The 14,487-nt window shown below is 36.8% G+C and overlaps 1 protein-coding gene across 2 annotated transcripts in view; it reads right to left on the bottom strand.

Moving 5' to 3' along the window:
- Positions 1 to 14,487, bottom strand: part of CTDP1 (CTD phosphatase subunit 1) — a 97,733-nt gene that overhangs the window by 39,164 nt on the left and 44,082 nt on the right. The window lies entirely within an intron of this gene.

Here is a 14,487-nt window from a genome sequence, read left to right on the forward strand (position 1 = left end):
TGCTGAAAATATCCATGCCAAAATTCCAGAAAGGGCTCCAACTACATAAGTTAAAGGCCAGCGCGTAAGAGGATGATCTACAGCCACCCTTCAAAGAAAGAATGTGTTTTTAGCCTGTTACTGACCATTACTTATGAAAAGTTCTGGCTTTAGGTAAGACAAAAAACAAGTAGTTGGAAAAGGTTTGTCCTGGGGTTCTTTGCAGGGAAGTAATCCTCTGCTGACAAGGGGGAACAGAATACTGTCTCCTCAGCAGCAAACTGCTTTTCAGGTCACTGTAAACAACTATGGGTTGCACCATGACCTTACTGGACAGAAAAGAACCCCCATAGTTTGAGATCATGAATGTTTTTTTCCAAATATGGAGAAGTCTAATAATTTTTAACTTACCTTTGAGCCTAATTTTTTCTTCTGTATATGAAAGCATTTCATTTTTTCCTCAATGAACTGAAAAGCTTTTTTATGTATATTTTTACTACCCAAATATTTAGATACAGCTAGCTGAGGAGCAAGATATTACCATCTATGTCTTCAAAAAAGCTAGAAGGTATTTTAGCATGCTTTTAAGAGGTGATGATGTGACATAATGCATGCAAACAATTAAACTTGCCTACAATACACATAGTCTGTATTAAGAGATTTGGGTTGAATTTAAGTTACTTTGAAACAAAACATTTTCTTATACAAAAATGTCACTGGAAGGACAAACTGCCTGAATTAGGTTAAGTTGTCCCTCAGTACATAAAATTTAAGGGAGAATGTGTGATGTAACTCAGTCCCACTTCTTCTGAGTAACCTCAGAAGAACTTGCCTTTCACATTCTGTTTCATCTATTATTTTTCTTTGGCATTAGAACATTTTTCCTCCTTTCAAATTTCTGATTTTTACAGTAACATAATATGCATTTATGCACGTTCTTCAGCACTCCTTTGTCTCAAACACTTCAAATGCATTTTTCACTGTTCTCTATCACAACTACCACTGGTTCATCTGGGCAGGCAAAATCAGTAAAACAAAAACTAGTCTTGTTCATAATTAAAAAAACCCCCTATTTTTCCTCTATTTAAATATGCATACACTGAAAACTACCTCTGTACTATCATGATTTTGATAAACGCATGCTTCAAGTTGGGATATCAAGTCTCGCAGTGTCATTATACCTACTTTGATAGATTGGAAAACAATTGCTGTTAACAGTTTAAGGAATATTACCAAACCTTAGGAAAAAAGCTTCTATGAGATTTATTTCATATATAATTTATTTAGAGATTTTCTTTTATGTCCTGGATGACTACATTTAAATTAAAATGCATTCTGCTGAAACAAAAGCTAGTAAAAAAAAAAAGCTATACATTTATATACTCAATCATGAACTACACATTCTTCAGTACCCGTTTCCTTGCTGAAAAATCACAGGATTTGTCTGGTAAACATGCTCAGTACTTGCAAGCTTGAAGGAAATGGAAATCATTTGAGTGCTCAGCATTTTCACTAGGCAGAATATTAATTTTGCTTTTTCTATTTAAATTATCCCATCCTTTTTTAAAAAAAACCTGATGAGACAACTCAATTAGTTTGTAAAAACCTAGAATCACAGAATAATTTAAGTTGGAAGGGACTTCTGAAGGTCACCTGATCCAACCCCCTGCTTGAAGCCAGACCAGTTCTATAAGGTTACTCAAAGCTTTGTCCACGAGTGGTTTGAGTATCTTCAAATATGAAGATCTAGGACCACTCTGGGAAACCTGTTCCAAAGTTTGATTACCCTTGAGATAAAAAGATTTTTTTCATTACACACAGTCAAAGTAATCCATATTGCAATTTGTGTCTGCTGCCTCCTGCCCCACCTTCGGGAATTGTTCACCTCCATCCTTTTAAACTCTCATGCTGTTGTTGACAGATGCTAAACTCTTGTCACCATCATTAAATGAGTTGCCATGAGATTGAAAGGGTGCATTTTTTTTAAGAAAACACACTAGTTTGGATCTTGGTGGGGCTCTAAGCATGAGTTTTAATATAGCATGGCTTCTTCTATTAGGATAGGTAATCAACCAATCCTAAACTTTAAATATTCATTTCTGATCTCTAAAGAGCTGATACTTTAATGATAATGGAAATAAAGACAACAAGACTATGAATTAAAAAAAAAAATAGGGAGAAAGTTGCATGCTGGAATTTAGCCTTATTTTCACAAATTTAAAGCTTCTAATTTGCTTTTTCTCAGAGAGTCAGGATAGGAACATTGAAATTACACGACCAAAACTGAACGACAAAAGGGAAAATTAATTTAGTTAGATTTATCCAAAGGCTTCTTTCCTCCCCTGTGTAACACCACCCATCATCAAGCAGAAACATGAGCTAGTACACCTTCAACAAATAAGTAGGTTTAAATTTAACTACATGGTTTCCTGTCTTGCGAAACAGAAGAAAGAAGGCAGAAGGATTGATACTTTAAACATCCTACTGTTAGACTGATGCAACATCTCAGTGACAGCAGCAACTTAGTTACTTTCAACTACTTTTTTAAGCTGGGTTATTACTTAGCTGCACCACTTTCCTGTTCCACTTCAGTTTGTGTCTACACTAACACACAAGTCATAAAAGTACATGACAGCAGGAATAAACTGCTGGAAATAGACTTTGGATAAGCACCTCTATTAAATGTGTAGCCACAACCCGAGTAGTGGAAGACTGCAACAAGAAACCGAACAATGGCTTGGAAAAGTTCTGTTAAAAATACTTGCAAATCTCAGAAAACAAAACCAAAAAAACTGAAATGGAATGGCAACTCAAGCTGCATGCTCAAGTTCAAGTGCTACACATTACTAAGTGTCCTGATTTCACCTCTGGCAAACCTTCACCTTAAAGAAGGCAGTGACTGAATCCCCAGACAACAGCCTGTTGCACTCAAATTCTGTTACACACTTTTTGTAGAGATAAGTACTACCTAAATATCCAGAGACCCAAATACCCAAAGAGTCTGTTGATGCCATACAAATAGAATACTAATGTTGAGAAACTCCAAGGGAAGGAAAAGGAGCAAGGAAAAAATTCTTATACACCTTTGATGAACTTCAATGCAGAGAAATTACCTTTCAGGTGTGTAAAATGAACAAAGACTAACATCACTAATTTTTCCAAGCCAACAAAGACTGGTAAAGACTAGCAGTATCCATAACTATTCCCTTTTTGTTTAACACAGGTTTACAATTCAGGGATTTCAGCTTGCTGCATGCATGGATCAGTACAGCTCTCACCTTGTAAATCTTTATTAGCAACAGGTTAAAAATTCTTAACAGTCTACAGTAGTACTGCTCAACCTTGTTCTAAAACAAGGCAATATCACACATTTTGTTCTCAAAGCTATTTTTTATACTTTAAATAAAATATATTTCGCTGAAATGCAGCAAGGAACAGCTTTGTCTTAGAATTTTGCAAGACTAAGAACTGTCAGTCTGGCTATTAACTGAGGCACAGTTTTGCCAGAAGTTGTCATAACTTTCTTCTTATTCCTAGAGATTTAGCAAGAGACATGCACAATCTAGACTATTTTTCAACATCAATTAATCTAATTTGCTAATGAAAAAACACCTGTACAAGTTGTTTAAATACTGCCACAAAATACCACTGACATATTAGGTTAAAAATCTTAACACACTATTAAAAATGACACATGGCAATTTGAGAGGGCACAGAGCCCAGGCTCTGAGTGATCTTTTCTGACATCTCACTGCCAAGGGGAGACATCTGTAGGAAGATGCTAATGAACTGCTAAGGGCAGTACGATATCAGTATGTTAGTATCACGGAATTAAAAAATTTCTGAGCTCCTAATTTGGTTTTATATTATTTATGTTATAAAACATAAATCTGTGTAAAAATCACATAGCATAGGAATACTTAGTCTACTTGTATTGCTTCTTAATCATTACCTCAGAGCAAGCTTTCTTTGGACATAAACCTCATTTTACAATAATTTTTGATTAAAATACTTACAAGTGCCCTCTTAACAGCATCTACTGTCATGAAGTCCCACTTATAAAACACAAAAGAAAAAAATTTATGGATGTTCAACACATCTATTGTAGCATTCACCTTCATGAGCATTTTATAGAGGATAGCATACTGATAGCCCAAACCTAGTAAGCAATGGGATTCCCAGGTAACAAATTAGAATAAAGTGTCATTTACTGCTAAAACTCACTCCCACTCTGGCCCAGCTGATTTAGTTTCTTTCTGACACACAGAGACAGCTTTGAAGAGGTGTGGACAGGTTTCCTTCATCACTGCAGCTTGCTGTCTGTCCAAATGGCTTTTAAAATAGAATGGGACAGCTCTGAACATATACTCACTATTTTATCTGGAAAAACCTGCTGAACTGGTGGAAGGAGTTTTAAAATAATTTTTTTTTTTTTTTAATATGAGAAGTGATTCAGGTTTTTGCAGCCTGCATTTCTAAACAGTCAGCTTTTATGAAAAAAGCACTAGGACACTAATCTACATATTCTCTTTCAAGTCATCCCCAAAGGCATTAGTTAATACTGCAGCCAACCTGCAAGTACACTTAGCACATTATCCTTGAAAACTTCTGAAAAGCATTTAGGGCTTAACCCATTTGATTATTCCATTAAAATGAGAAATCCAAGAGCAGGAAGGAGCTTGATTTGAACTAATTTTCAATCATTTCAACCTGAATTACAGATTTAGACTACATTTGAAGCTCTAATGTGCTTCAGCTCAGAGACAAACACTAAACTTCTGAAATGCTGCAACTAAAAATGCAGTGTCTTGCTGTACAGTGTCATGATCAGAAAACATTGCCTTCGTAGAATAAGTCACAACTGTGGACTTTACTTGAATAGATATAAGAACCCAAGTAATCCTCACCCTAAAAAGAATGTATATACAAGCACAGAAAATTTCTGATACACACAATATGCACACAACCCCTCCATTTTTTAGCACCTCAACTGTTTCTCAATGAATCCTTGTTATCAGATGTTTTAATAAGCCTCTTAGCACAGCGCTAGGTTTTACCATCCCAGGTTAACTGAAAGCATATCTTTCGCTTAGAGAGACTGAATATTCATTGCTACATAGATATTTCAGAGAAAAATAAGATTTTTTTTTTCCATTTCAGAGGCTGAACTCCTGAACTACTTGTTCAGCATGATATGAAGCTGTTCAGAAGTCACAGTCTAAGGGAAATTGAAAACACTATGGTGAGAACAAAAGACTGGTAAAAACTGCTTTCATTTACCTGCAAGTGTAAGCTTTCTGCAGGTATCACAGCTGCAGAGGAAAAACTGCCACCACATAGAGCAATTAGGATACAGCAGGGCTTGCTAGCTCAAAACCACTGCTATATAAACAGATATGCTGTGTGCAGTATAGATTTATTCACTCATACCATGAAGAAATCCACTCTAGGAGGGGTGAGCCAGCTTGAATCTGCCATGACTTGCTAATTTTAACTTAGCATTGCCAGACATCAGCTGGCTTCATGAAGCATTATTTAGTTGTCATGAACTTCCTTCTTCAGTAAGCCTGATTAGTTTGGTTTCATTATCACAAGAGCCAAGAGACACTTAACAATGTGTTCAAGCTAAAAAGCCACCTCAAACAATGAGCATTGGAGAAAACTATTTCTGAACTGGTTTTACGAGAAATTTAGGGATCACAGTGAAGACATGGCAGTTCTGAAAGGGTTTCTACTGAACTGGACAATGGGACTGCAAACAGACTCTGCACAGGCAAGCATGCAGTTTTTAAGTGTAGTAGTATAGAAATATGAGCACTACGTATGTGGAAGTGTCCTGCATATCTAGCCTACTCAATAGCCAGAATTAGTTATGGAAGCAATTAAATGGGGAAAAAAAGAAAAACAATCCAAAACACTGTGAAAAATAAGCCTAGCAGCTGAAGAGTGGTCAGTTTCTACAACAAGCTCAATATTAAGGTGATGAATACTATGCAGGTTCTGATATGATCTCTGTGTCGTGGTATGACAGCTATATGCAGTCCTCAATACCTCTGTGATGAAGTAAGTTTGATGTTGGAGCATTGAAATATCTGGGATAGGCAGCTGCCTGTGTTCATCTCAGAGAAAGCAGTATCATCGTATTTGCTAGGAGGAGCAACAGAGAATATTGTCCACAGCTGACTGTGACCCTGGGCAAAGAGAAAGTGCAAGCTCATATACAAAAACTACAACACAGAGTAACAGTGATGTTCTCTCAGAATCTGAAATTAACACCACTACTGTAGACATGAAAAAGTTATAACGGCACGGCCATTTGTGTAATTATTCATTTTGTGACTCATTGCAGCAGGGAACTTTGTACGTCAGTAGGGGGCTGTGGTTCTGCAGCTTTTCATAACCACTGTTAAAAGTTGCACATGGAATGGAAATCTTCTTCGTGGTGCTGACATAGGAGCTAGAACACTGGGAGCTGACAGACCTTCACACCAGGGCACAGCTGAGTGACTGTATTCAGTGTGTTCTGAAGCTGGTGCCTGACAAAAATGAAGACCACCAAAACAAAGATGTTTTCCCTTGAAGATGTCTTGGAAATGACGGATTACAATTATGCAATTGAATTAAATTGAATTAAAAAATAAGTCACCTTAAGATAACTGATCAGGAACAGTTGATTGTAATGGTACAGAGTAATGGTACAAACTGCCATTCAATGCTACATTTAGAAATAACCCAGCCTTTTTGTCACCAAAATGGACTTGCATTTTTATAGCCCCAGAATTCCAAACACAAATTAAGTCTTCTAGCAGACTAGCTTTATGCCGATATTTGTAAATATTATAGACAGCACTTAACATACATTATGCTATACTGCATATTCATATTTCTTTGTATGTTGAAATATAAGAGCATCTTGATAAAACCAAAAAAAAATTATAAGGAAACAGTTCAGAGTTAGACCAGGACTTGAGCAGACACCTTTAAATATCACTCACAGAGAATATCAGCTCAAATTTAAATGTAAAAACATGTTAGACTTGTGATGAGGCTCAATCAGGCCCTGTATGCAGCTGCTCAGAATTATGTTAGGGATCAGCTTGCAAATTGTTTAACATGGCTCAAGCAACTCATTTTTAACTGTGGCCAATTAGTGTTGACAGCCTAGCTGCATTTCATTTAGAGTATGGAGGTAGACGTATATGTTAAAATGAGGTTACTGAACTCTATTTAAAGAGATTTTGCCCCATTTTCAGTGAGTACACAAGCCGTTGGAAAAGGCTTTCAATTTCTCTTTACTAAGGCTAGGCAGAGAAGGCTACAGATACACAATGCACTACTACAGTTGGTTGAAAAACCTTCACAAAATGTATGGAAAAGCCTTCTTCCCAACAGGATAACCAACCTTCAGTTTTTTAACACCTTACACCTACATTCTAGAGGTGGAAGTTTTATAGAACTATGTTACATTTCATACAGAACAACATTAGAATAGCACATTTGCTATAAAACCAGGCAAAGTTTAAAAGCCAGAAACATCATTCATATCTGCAGAAACACACATAAAGCTTAAGATTTAATCTTATTTGTATAATAATTTTAACTCTATGCTTCGCAGGATGATAGTAACATGGAAAAAGAAGCTACTTTTCTAAAAACCCAAGTTATAATGGAACAACTTTGTGATCACCTTTGGAAGAACAGCAGAGTATAATACCACATTTTAATTAACAACTTGTCATGACTGCTATCAAAGTAATCCCTAGATATATAAGTAATTTCCACTTCTATCTACAAAATGCAGATATTTATAGTGTGCCAAGCGAATGCCAAAAGGCTACAATGTGTCCCATATTTCCTCATGGCATACAAATTCAAAAAAATAAATCTAAAAGGAAAATAAGACGTTGAAGTACACCATTTTTATGTGCTTAAATAGTACTTTCTAAGCAACCTGTGTAGAAAAATAGAAGAGATCCAAAGTTGATTGTCTATTTGAGATAATATCAACTTAGATAAAAATCCTTTTCCTATTTTGGTAATCAGTCGTCTCCTTGTAAAACATGGTATTACATAAAAAAGCCTTTTTCCAAACACTTAAAAAAGCTGCTAGGGCAAGCTTGAACCATGATGCCCTCTTAAAAAAAAATAAATCAAAAACTAGCAGATAATCAGCTCTATGCAATTAGTGCATAAACTAATGGTCTGCAGAGAAACATCAGACTAAAAAACCCAGGAAAATACATGTTTCACGTTTTGATAATCCATTTGAAACTCACAAGCCCTATCTACACTGCAAGTCTTTTGGTGTTCTTTCTATTAGCTGAATAGCAATCAAAGTGTCAATATTTATGGTCAGGATGATTTAACTTAGACGTGACCAACACTGCTTTCCAAAAAAATATGTTTCTATCTTCTGTAACTAAAAAACCAAATAGAAATGTGTTGCTTCTTTTTAGAATTGTTTCCATTTTTAAGTAGAAAATGAATTCTTTAAAGCAAAACAAAGAAAGGTAGAAGCACACAACAGATACCCACCTTCTCTTAAGTGCTTGTCTTTCCTCTCACTATGTCACTGTACTGGTATCTAATTCTATGCTGCTGATTCTCACTGCCAAACTATTACAAACAGTATTGGAAAACTCGACTCATTTCCCTGCTAATCAGATGAGATATGGGGAAAATAATTGCTTTAACATTTTAATACATTAATGTTTAATTACTTGTGTTATTTAACCATATTAGAGAAGGGTCAATGTCAAAATCTTAAACAGGGGAAAGCAGCAAAAATACTATCCTTGTTATACAACAGCTTTAAGCTATGCTCCTTACAAAACAGTGTTACATTTCTTAGTGCATCAGCCAGCTAGCCACCACACCACAAGTGCTTCACAAAGACAAACCTGCACCCTGATTCCTGGCACTGTAACCTCTCCATTTGTCTCCAGAAAACTCATCTCTCAGTAAAAGCAAGTGACACACTTAGTCCTGCTGGGTTAAGCCATTCCAGAATAAGCACTCCCCACGAAAAACAAAAAGCTGTCCAGAGCACAGGGACGAGAAGGGACACAAGAGTCAGCATGTGAAGGAAGGTGACAAAAGGGCAGTAGGTAAGGAAACAGACAGCACCAGGAAGCATCAAGGCTCACAGTAGACCAAGGCCAGTCCATCTGAGAGTTCCCAGGTCTGCTTTTGCCAGAAGATATTTTGACAAATTGTTTTCATCCAGTCTCTTACTGTCTTGATGAAGAGCAGCATGTTTACCCTTGTTAGTTCTCCGTATGTGTTTTTTCACCCACAGTTACCTCAAAAAAAATTTTTAAAGTGCAGTTTGAGTGGAAGCTGTGTAATAACTGGAAAGCAAGACTTCATCACTTCTGAGGGCCAAGGTACCTGGATGGCGACCACTAACAACAGCAAGTGTGCACAAAGCCTCATCCTTTTAGCTTCAAAAAAAGGCTATAATCTGTAAGAAAGGATTGCTAACCAAGTCCAGCATCTGCACAATTTGTGACATAGTACATGCTAAGGTGTCACATGTGAAATTTTGTACAAGAAATGTAGTTGTAGAAATTCAAAGAACTGTTAATGTGTAATGTAGTATCCAAGTGAGCCCCAGGCTGCTATTATTTTGCTCTAGAAACCACATTCTCCACATTAAATTAGTACTTTTTAACTAACCAAGGGGCTAACAACTTACTGAGAAGAGTTTTCACCAAATTGAAGGAGAAAAACCCCACTTCTTAATTCACTGCATGGTACAGTCACTAACTTGAAATAAAAAACAGAATTTAAGGGATAAATCTGCTTAGATAAAAGCAAAATGCAGTGACAAAATGGCCTTATACAAGAGCACAATGTTGCAATTTCAGTCTTTATATATGGCACATAAATTCCAACTTAGTTAAAAGGAAGAGAATGTGCAAAATATGTCCCAAATCAAGAGAACCGTGTTGAAGCAGAAGTAGTTCATTAGGCAATTCCCACTCAAGAAAAATCCCTATACTTAAATGCACTGGTGCACAGAACATACCTTTGCAATGTGGTCACTTTGCAGCTGCTGAGTACATATCCCAACCAGATGGTAAGAATCTTTGCAGCTCCACTAACTGATGTGAGAGATGGGAAAGCTGGAGGTCTGACTGGTATCAGATTCACTCCCTCTCTTCTCCTCTCCCAAGTCCCAAACTGAGAGGAATTTAAACCAGCAAAATATTTTACCTTAGATGGCAGAAATGATGACACTTGACAAGATACAGATGCTACTCTTAAATATCCTGACAAAAACACAGTTAACAAACACAAAAACATAAGGATCATTCAACTAGTAAACTATGTGTGCACAGTTGTTCCAGGACATCAGTAATCCTGGGCCATCTTGCATGAGAAGGCATCACAAATTGTAAACGGAAATCTTTCCGCCTTACTGAACTCAATCTTATTGCCTTACTGGAAGTTTCTTTTGAACTTCCTTCTCATCAGTGAAGCCCATACTGGGGTATCTAAAAATTGGTCCTGAAAGCACTGACAGATATGAGTACCTATGGCTGTCTGACTTCTACTGCTACTTCCGCTCTACTGTGGATGCAGCAGCAGCCTAGATATGAGCATTTGAGGATAGAATCTTGAGCTCAGCTCAGGGTAATTTCTTTTTCCTTCATCACAGACATTTTATAAGGGAGCATCTTGGAATCTTTCTATGCATTTCTATTATTTATATGGACTGGTGAATTAGAAAGCACTCGAAAAATAACATATGGGAACTGTACTGACAGCCAGAGAATCATTTGTAGCCAAAAGAAAGAGAGGAATGAAAACTCTTGACCTTGTTTACTTATTTCATGGTCAATTGATTTATCATAAACAAGAATGTCAACCTAATTATGAAAGGGACACTGATTAAAAAAGGGAAAGTCTTTAAGATTATATAAAGCTGACTCAATTTTTAAAAGAAGCTAGCACAATGCACGAGACTGAAAAATCACCTTTTGGGTCTGCAACAGATATCCACAGAGAAAGAACATATTTTACAGAAAAGCAAAGTCAAGGTCCATCAGAAAGCAATTAGTATGTCAAATCAAACACAGTTTATTAATAACACATAGCATACGAGAGCATTAGGATTAGATCAACCTCACAGGTAACTGTACATAATACTAGCCCAGTCACATAAAGGTTCTCTCCAAATATAATTTAGGAATACAGATTTAGGAGAAAACCATCCTTAATAAAATGGAATTAACAACAGCTTAAACAAAATAAGAACAATTTCTAAATCAGCAAGATTAACAGAGTTTGTTAAATATTGACCTTGTTGGCCTTCTTTAAACATATAAGTAATTTTGTCAGTGCAGAAAGGAATCAATATGCTGGAAGTTCTCAGGAGCAGTTCTCAATGAATTCTGAAGAAACGCCCTCACAAAATGATCCATGAGTAACCTCTGGGAATGAGAACTGCACGGCACCCTGTTCCATTCAGTTACGAATGGAAAGACACATGTACATCTTCACATAATTTGTATGTCATTCCCTTCCTTTGTGCAACTTGCTTTAGCTAATCAATCTTACTTCTGGAAATCAATAGTGTCATCTGAAGCCTGGGTTCTACCTTTTGGTTTTTGTCAGTAAATTACAGCAGATCCATGGAGACATCGTAGTGACTGGTAAGTCAGCAACTTCCAGCCCAGGGGGGAAGGATGATGATGTCACACAAATATACAAAGGGTTCTGTATCTCTGTGGTGAGCAGGTGAGCGAGTGGATTCCTGGTGTAATAGGGGACAAGAAGAGCTGCAGACAGTCCCGTCCTTTCTCCCTACAGGACAGGCTTCTGCAAGTTACTTTCCAACAGTCACTGAAAGGAAAAGTAGATACCTTCCCTGCAAGTGATAGTATTGGTTTTGAGAAAACAAAAATCATCCTGGTACAGCTATTATGGACAAGAGAGATTTCTAGTTAGTTATTGACTGCATTTAACTGTTTGGAAACCATTTCTTTAAAGATTTCTAGGTGGTGAAATATAAACAGCATTTTTATTACAAAGTCATCTTTTGCAGGTTATGTAGAGGATAACCAGTTATTTAGAAATAAAAAAATTATCCAGACCTTTAAAAAAACATCACTATAAGTAAGCTAATTTAACTGGCAGAATTAAATTCTGCTTCCTTTTACCTTTCTGTAATAGAGACAAACAGCACCAACCAGTTGCAAAGCACCTGTGTCTAGCTAGCAAAGAAAAGAAAGGCGCAAAACATTCTCCTGACTGTGAGGAAGCAGCATTAGCAGGCTGTGTATTTCCCAAGTAGGGATACATTCCTTGTGTGCTTATCCTCATTTAGCAATTGCCTTTGAACCAAATTCTATTACATTGAATATTCTTGTGCTTGCACTTCCCTGAAGTTCAAACAGCTCTTCGTGTCAGATGGAAGAGAAGCCACCATTGGATCTGGTCTCCCAGATCTCTGGCACTGAAAAAGATACAAAAGGCTAAGTGATCTTAAACTGCAACCCACTAGCTGAGATGCTACTCATTTCCTTTGATTTATTCGGTATCCCATAGCACAACTACAGCTAAAATAATAAGAGAAGGTACAAATCCACATAAGATCAAGTTTTAGTAGAGATGCCTATCCATGGTAGTTCTTTCTCATGGAATCATGGAACAGCTAGTGCTTTTTTACTACAAAAAGTGACAAATATTTAAATAGGTTAAGGATGGAAATGGATTTAATTTGGGAATATATCATAATTAAATTCTCTTTAAAAGCTTTCATTTTGATTCTTCCAACAAAACTCTCCCACATATAAACTACATGCAAATTCTCTATTATTTGGGGCTGTGTGACCTTTCATAGATTTTTGCAAAGAAAAAGTAAGATTTCCCTTAGATGACTAAGTGCAAAGGAGTTACTTATTGCTAATTATGTCCATAGAAACAGTATATATGAATGCTTACATTCCCTATTTAATTTCATTGAAAAAAATCCCAGTGCCTAAAGCTAAAAGACTCCTTTTGATCTTATCCGAATTTGCAAGGGAATTCAGTAGAAATACTGAGGATGCAGTTTTAAAGCTTAAAATGCAGTTCTGCCTTCACTGCTCATTCCCAGCTCTTTCCATCTTCTGCCTGCTCCTAGCACTAGTACTCATGCAGCAGCAATGATGTGTTATTTCTAGAAGCTAGAAATCATGAAGATTAACCTGGAAAGAAATCTTTTCTGCCCCAAACAGCTCCCTGAGCTTGCCTGCTGTATAGTCCCATGACTACCAACAGTGTAGGGGCAAGGACACAGCAGTTGAGACTCAGGTTGGCTAACACTGCAGCAAAGGCACACTGGCTTCACTCCTCTCGGACTGCGTACTCCTAACGCAAACAGGCTCAGCACCGGCACCTGTAGCTGTGGAGCAAGACATCACTTTTGCTCTGCCAAGGCAGTCTGCAGTCAGTCGCAGATCTTGTGGCTGCCATAACCACTAGAAGCAAAAGCATTTTTGTGGTAGAAAGCAGAAATTTCATGTCTCTTAGTGACACGATACCAGAAAGGTTCTTACCCTTTAACATGTTTTGAAAAAGAATGAGCTAGAGGCAAACACTTTTCTGTGGAAAGTAAATCAGTCACAACGAACTGATATTATGTCCTGTGTGCAGCCTTCCTCTATGTCTCAGTGCTAACATTGGATCCTTGATCTAAAAATGTTGGGAAGCTAAAAGACCAGAAAAATACCACCCCGCTTCTGCAGCAAACCTAAAACATACCCCCCCCTACTGGTTCAGCTGCCCAAGGGACAGAGAGTGGTGGAAGCGAAAACTTCTGGCAGTAACTATAACCTCAAATCATACTCCTGGAACCAAAGCTCAGTCAACTATGAAAACAATGCACTGGAATTTGGGCTTCATTTGTTCTGAAGTTCATATAGTCTAGTTTCCAAACACAAATATGCAGCTTAAGTAAAAGCCTAATTTAAAAACAAATCATAATAATTTAAGATGTTTATATTTGTAGGATAAGTAGAAAAACCTTAATTTTTTTTAGTCTTAACTGTAGCAGCACAGAGAGCAATCAATCACAAAACGAGCAGTGACAAAAGATTCAGATTTTTTACAACGTTCCTAAATAGTATCTTTAAAAACAGAACAATAAATACTTTATATGCAGTGAGTCTGGAAAACATGCACACTTCCTTTTGGCTCAGTGCACACATTGCATCAGCAATTCATTAATAATTTCCAAAATCCACACAATTAGAAAAAATGTTAGTACATAAAAACATGAAGGCAACCTATAATAAAAATTTCCTTTAACTACCATTGATAACACAGATGGAAGGCACAGATGGATTCAGGGACTAGTATAATGAGAAGAAGAATTATTTTTGGTAAAAGTTTGAGATAAAATGGGAAAAATACTTCAGAACAAAAACCAAAAGAAATCAAAAGTTGTCAGCTCCAAGAGTTACCAGGTAAAGTTAAAGCTTGAACTCACCTGAAATTCAAAGTAGATCATCATAGCAG

The sequence above is a fragment of the Neopelma chrysocephalum genome, unplaced genomic scaffold, assembly GCF_003984885.1.
Source record: "Neopelma chrysocephalum unplaced genomic scaffold, ASM398488v2 Primary Assembly neopelma1_26, whole genome shotgun sequence".
In the NCBI taxonomy this organism is placed as follows: Eukaryota; Metazoa; Chordata; class Aves; order Passeriformes; family Pipridae; genus Neopelma; species Neopelma chrysocephalum.